This window comes from Nansenia antarctica (genome assembly GCF_963989245.1).
Source record: "Nansenia antarctica genome assembly, chromosome: 3".
Lineage (NCBI taxonomy): Eukaryota > Metazoa > Chordata > Actinopteri > Argentiniformes > Microstomatidae > Nansenia > Nansenia antarctica.
The window spans coordinates 25,976,539-25,984,009 of record NC_137688.1 but is presented as its reverse complement, the minus strand read 5'-3'; positions in this window follow the sequence as shown (position 1 = coordinate 25,984,009).

The following is a 7,471-nucleotide window of genomic DNA, read 5'->3' as shown; positions in this document are numbered from 1 at the left end:
AGGCAGGTACACACTGCTACCGCGCTGTCGCTCCACCAAAAACCACTCAACTGTGATGTGTGTGCGTGTGTGTGTGTATGTGTCCGTCGGTGGGCATACATATGCATGCGCGTGCATGCATAGCGAAGATTGTGTGTGTGTTTGTGTGTGTGTGTGTGAGTGTGTGTGTGTCGGTGGGCATACATATGCATGCACGTGCATGCATAGCAAATATTGTGTGTATGTGTGTGTGTGTGTGTGTGTGTGTGTGTGTGTGTGTGTGTGTGTGACTGACAAATGCACTACTGTTGACAAGAGGCCTTTTTGGGGGGATAAGAGGCCTTTTTTGTATAATTTCAGTATACAATTAGTTAAGCTAATTGGGGGATGATGATGATACATATTTCCACACATTAAATTCCACACATTCCCTCTCCTCTCCCTCTCCCTATAGTCTAGTAAGAGAAATAGGTTCCCATGTGGTTCCCATGGGTTCCCACCCGAATGACATTATTTTGTAACCTGTTTTTTTAAGACCCTAATGGTGTCTAGTTAAGATTTCTTCATGTTGCCAAGGTCAACTAATGTCCCATGGGATTCGTTTGGCGGCCATCTTGAATTGCTGTCCACGCAAATGGCGAAAAACGCACATTTTCATCACTCCTGAACCAGACAACCGACAAAGACAAATGAACCCACTTTTTCATATAGTTTTGACACCAGGAATCCAATGGACATGTCACTGACATGCTACAACCACTCTATATTGGTGAAAAACAGACACACAACACATTTTAGGCTCTTAACAATATAACCTTTACTATTTTGTACTACATTGACTATAGAAAGTTCAGTCTTGTGTCTAGTGTTTTTTTGGGTACTTGTTTCACTGTGCAGTGCTAGTACTTTATCAGGCTGACGCTCTACAGCCCCTGTTCCCCTGTCAGCCTGCACGTCAGCACACTGGTGACAGCTCTCCCCATAGACACCCCTCTAGCCCCCTGTAGGCACAAATACACACTCACACACTCACACACACAGACACACATACATACAGACACACACACACATACAGACACACACACACACATACACACACACACACACACACACACACACAGACACACATACACACACATACAGACACACACACACACATACACACACACACACACACAGACACACACACACACATACAGACACACACGCACACATGCACACAGACATACACACACACACACACACACACACACACATGTACAGGCACCCCTTTAGCCCTGTTTGGAGTGTTACAGGCTCTCACAGTGAGGTGCCATTGTCAGGCTGATAGGCCTGAGGGTAGAGCCTACTGTTCTCTCTCTCTCTCTCTCTCTCTGTCTCTCTCTCTCTCTCTCTCTCTCCTCTCTCTGTCTGTCTGTCTCTCTGTCTCTGTCTCTCTCTCTCTCTCTCTCTCTCTCTCTCTCTCTCTCTCTCTCTCTGTCTCTCTCTCTCTCTCTCTCTCTCTCTCTCTCTCTCTCTCTCTCTCTCTCTCTCTCTCTCTCTCTCTCTCTCTCTCTCCCCCTGGTGACTTGTTTGTCCCTGCAGTGTTTACCCCATCTCTTTCCTCTGCTCCCCTGAGCATCCACATTGACAGCGGAAGGCCATTATTTCTTCTCTCCCTCTCTCTCTCCCTCATTCTTCCTCTAACCCTCTTTCTTGCCCTCTCTCTCTCTCTCTCTCTCTCTCTCTCTCTCTCTCTTTCTCTCTCTGCGCCCTAATTGGCACAGCACTTCCTCTGTGTCATCCCTGGTGTTGCTTTGAAAGCTCAGGAGAGGAGACAGAGCAATAACCCACCTCCCACACACACACACACACACACACACACACACACACACACTGACACAGCCAAACCATGGTTTTATTAACACCATTATTCTAGTCCTTCTTTAGACTTACATGGTTACCTCCACCACCCCACCACGGATACACACACATGCAGGCATGCACACACACGTATACACACACGCAGGCATGCACACACACACACACACACACACACACACACACACACACACACTCACACGTATACACACACGCAGGCATGCACACATGCACACCCGCGCACACACAGACACACACACGCACACACACATGCACTCACACACACAGAGACATGCACACATGTACATATACGTGCGCACGGACACACAGACACACGCATGCCCCTCCGTTCCATCTCTCATTCTCCATTCCATTTCTCCCCCTTTCTCCTCTCCCCCAACCCCATTCTATCCGGTTTCACCTGCATTCACGGACACACACACACACACACACACCAGGAGACACTGGTGGAGGTATTCAATGAGCTTGTCTCTACCGATTTCTCCCTCCACCAGCCTCCGCTGACACATATACACACACACACACACACACAACACACACACACGCACACGCAGACACAGACACAGACACATACACCACCACCACCAGCACTAACCTCAAGACTTTGGAGGGGAAATGAGGAAGTGAAGTGCCCACATAACAGTTTTCTGTTTTAGCCGGGTAGAGAGAGAGAGACAGACAGACCGTGGGGTGCGCTCCAGGAGTTCTCTGTGCATTTAAGGGTGTAAATATTTAACTGGCTCCTGTGGTTGTGTGTGTGGGGTTGTGGGGGCCTACAGGCAAGGGCAGAATTGTCCCTACCAATGTCCCTAAACAAAGTGTGATTTTGCACCCCACATTTGTTTTAAATTATCATACCACTGCTATTTTAAAACATATAGCTAGTGCTTGCCGTGCTTAGCTGAACGTGTGACTAGCTATGAAAAGACAGAGACAGACAGCTCTCAACTTTGAGAATAATATGCCTAAAAAGTCAAAACCACCCGATGGACAGAACAGGTAGCTTGCTGGATGGATGTCATGTCACACCTACAGCCACATCTGGTGCGCTGTGCAAGCTAGCTAACTAAAGTCGATACTTAGCTGTTTAGATTGGTAACAAGCTAGCTAACTAAAGTTTAAACTTAGCTGTTTAGATTGGTAACAGTTAGCTGGCTGGCCTAGCCAATGAGAAGCTAGCTAGTGTTGTGCTGGATTGATGTCACAGTGAGTCACCTTAAGTATACGGATTTAGTGATCCATAAACTGTTGTTTATTATATCGAGTGTGTAGGCCTACTTCAAAACTTTAACTTGCGTATTATGAAAAAACCCGAAAATGAGTTGACACAATAACTTTCAGTTTAATTTTCGCACGTTTCGGTGAGCACTGGTTTAACCCTACACACCACAACGCCGAGGAAAGCCTGAGTGGCTGAATCGTTCGTCTGGTGCCTGTGCCTGTACAATAAAGGAATAATCCTTTTGGAGTTTTTACTTTAATATTAACCCTACACACTGGCTGGTGAATTTCAACACATATGAATCAGCTGTGTGTCACTAAACAACATCGTTTTGACGTTCATATACCCAGTTTAGGGAGACAGTTGTTCTTATTCACAGTTTAGGGAGACATCTAGTGGGGCGGCTAAATGCATTTGTATAGGAAATTCACTGACAAGTGGATAAAAGCAAAATAATTGGTACCAATGCTCTCTGAGTATTCCTCTTTTGATAAAAACCTGTTAGCCATGCACAAATCAAGATGGCTGGCACTTTCAGTCACAACGTAGTCATGTCTAAGAATGCATTTCACCATGTAAATTCCCAATATAGTGAAAATACCACCGCTCATCCGTGATCAGACTTAGCTGGGGTGCTGCAGCTGAAGAGTATCAAATAGAGTGCAAAAAAGCAGCATTTGCACACTCAAATCTGTGCAAAAAACTACGTTTATTGCAAGCTTTCGGTCTCAAGGCTCTCAGACCATTGTAAACAACCGCTGTGTGACGCGTCACTTATCAATCAAACCAATCAACGGTCTGCAGCGTCACATCGTAGCACTGATGGTACCTTTCGCTCCGAGTCAGGAAGGGTAGCTAAAATCAGTACGGGTACTACGGCCCGGTACGGCCCGGTTGGCAGTGGAGAAAGCAAAACAAACCGGGCCGCACGCGTTCTGGTACGGTACGGGACGGTAGTGGAGAAGCGCCAATTGTGATTTCATGGATGGAAAATTGGATCAATATAAACAGGATAAAAAATAAATACAAATACAAAAAAAGACAGTATAGGGGCCTAATTAAGGTAGTGCTGGGGACACGTGGGAAGGGGAGAGGGGGAGATGGTTAACTGGTGAAGGCAAGCTTGAAGAGGTGGGTTTTGAGGGCCTGTTTAAATGTTGGGAGAGTGTTGGCCTGTCTGATGTGGTTGGGGAGGGTGTTCCAGAGGGACGGGGCTGCGTCTGAAAAGGCCCTATCACCCCAGGTCGACAGCGTCGCAAATACCTTTATAGAGTTTTTTTTTCAAAAGTTGGAAGTGGTTGGAAGTGGTTTATTTTTTCTTAAACCACTTCCAACCACCTTCAAACAATCTTGCAGCCAGTGGGATGGCAACGTCCTAACCGCCTCCTGACAGTGGTGGGGCGGCTAAATGCATTATTATAGGAAATTCATCGACAAGTGGATAAAAGCAAAAAAATAAATGGTTACAAAGGCTCTCTGGGTATTCCTCTTTTTTTCTTAAACATAACCTTTCCAGCCAGTGGGTAGGCCGTAATGGCAACGCTATAACTGCCTCCTGTCAGCCATGGGGTGGCTAAATGCATAATTATAGGAAATTCGTTGACAAGTGGATAAAAGCAAAAAAACTCCGGGTATTCGTCTTTTGATAAAAACCCGTTAGCCATGCACAAATCAAGATGGCTGCCACTTTTTCCAAGATGGGCACCATTTTCAGAATGGTAATACTATTTTGGGGGGAACTTTGTGAAGAATTGTCCAATATGAATGATCTTGCTATCAAACCATACATTTCTGACCACACAGAAGCAAACAACAACATAAACAATGCACGATGGCTTCCAATCCACCTGAGCCATATGGTGACCTTGGAGGAGAAACATCCTACGGTGGCCCAGGACTTCTGTAGTGGAAAGATTGTTGTTCGCAAATCTTGTCGTGAGTTCTCAGCTATGGCCATAGACCAGGATCATGAGCGGGCCAATGCAGTCATCAAGACTGACGGTGGAGCCATTGGTATCACTGAGGATCCATCTGCACTGAGAAGATGGATGGGAGCTGGCCCTGAAGTCAGCCACTTAGTCACACAGTATGAGGCAGCATCTGCAGCCAAAGAGACAAGTGAACATGCCAGCCACCATGAACAGACTCCTCATCAAAGCCAATGACACTGACGTTCTCGTCAGTCAGTGTTCTGCCACCCCTGCAAGAGATCTTCAGCAACTATGGATTGCCTTTGGCCTTTTGGTTATGGTTGAAAATGGCCAAAATGGCAGCCATTTTGAAATGTACGTGGCTAACAGGTTTTTTTCCAAAGAATGACCCTACTCAGTAACATTTTGGTGCTTTTATCCTCAAGTGAAGATTTTACTTTATCTGCTACACTAATCTGTATGTTTACTGATAGGAAGGATGGCAGAGAGGAGGAGGAGAGAGAAACCTATATATACCTATAGCCCCTTTAATGGAAACGCGCATGATTCACATTTTCTTATCTCAGTTTTTGCGAACTTTCAAAAGAATAAAATGATTGTGTGATTAAACATGCTATTATGAATGATGGTCTAATGTAACCATTCTGGTATGATGGTCTACCTATTTTATTGACAGAGTTGTAAGTTGTTGTTATTATAACACAAGATGCAAACGAATCATTTGCTAATCTTGAAACAGTTGAGGTTACATTTTGTTTTCCATTTAAGGACTCAGTCAGTGTCAGGGATCCTCAAGCAAGCAGTGCCATGGACATAGGGAGTAAGCCATACCAGCCTGATCCAAAATGCATAGCAGTAGGCAGGGAGTCAAGTGAAGTTGTCTAAAAATGATAGTGTGATTAAACATGCTTTTAAACATTTTTGCAGTGGTCACTGGTCACACCCCCCCATTAATTTTCATTAGAAATATATAATTCCCTTTAGTTTTCTTCACTTGCTCTGGTCCCTACCAATGTTGAGACCAAACCTACTCCCTTGCCTACAGGCCCTAGCCTGTACTAAACTATGTCACGTTTTCTCCTCTGCAGCCTTCGTCAGTTGAAAATGGCAAACTGTCTTTCGATATTAATGAGGTGTAGACCCCCCTCTCAACCCCTAGTGGTGTTCGTTATTTATCAAGCGTTATACAACACACCCCCAAACACAGAGAGGGGCGGTTAGATCAACTCTGACATTCCCTGCCAACCGACGGCCGCAGCAGCGGAGCGATGAAATACGATAAAGGCGGCGCTCCGAGAACGAATGGCTGTGAATCTCATTAAGATACATTCATATTTAAGGTTGTAACCTAATGAGAAGGTGCCATCATCAACCATATTCCTGTTTCTGTATAGTGGTAGGAGATGAGAGAGAGAGAGAAGCGAGGGAGGAGAGAAGGGGGAAGAGATAGAAAAGGTGAGGTGGGGGGGGGGGGGGGGGCGGGGAGGGGGGGTGTAGAGGTCTATAGAAGATAAAGGAAGAAGGAGTGAGCTCAGTGGCGTATATATTACCGTCTCCTCATAACCCCCTCAGGTCTTGGTTAGTTAATTATTCTCGTTAGCCGGATTAAAAGTGGAATCTCCCCAAAGCCTGAATAAGATTAATCAGCTGTAATTGAAAGGTAATTCTACCCCCTGCAGGTGTGAGGGAGCGACGTCTTCAGACAGGGAGGTGAGAGGCTAATGGGAGGAGAAGGGTACCTGGTGTTCAGGACTGCTGTAGTACAAGGCCTCTGAGGCATAGACTGTAGTTTCATCTCTCCCCTCTCTCTCTCTCTCTCTCTCTCTCTCTCTCTCTAAATCTCTCTCTTTCTTCCTCTACCTCCCTCTCTCACGCACACGCACACATGCACACACACACACACGCACACACACATGCACACGCACACACACACACACACACACACACACACACATAGACACACACACGCACACACACACACACAGACACACACACACACACACACACACACACACTGGGGTGTTACACCTGATTAACTAATCAGTGGGAGAGCAGTGCCTGGCTATCTCCAGGAATGCAGACTCCCCCCTGACTCCCCCCAGCGTCTCTCCCTCTGCGCCTCCCCCTTACTCCTCCCCATGGCACCTCTCATCCTCTCTCTCTCTCTCCCTCTCCCTCTCCCTCACACCCTCTCTCCCTTCCCCTCTGTTCCATCTCCCATTGCCTATCGTCCTCCCCCCTGCTCCCCCCCCCCCCGCTCCTCTCCCCCCCTTGCCCCTCTCCCCCACCTCCATCCTCTCCAGCTTCATCTTAATAATTAATTTAGCCTCTCTCACCTCCCACCCCCCCCCCCCCCACACACACACACACACACACACACACACACACACACACACACACACACACACACACACACACACAGACACACACAGACAGACACCACAACCACCCGCCTCCC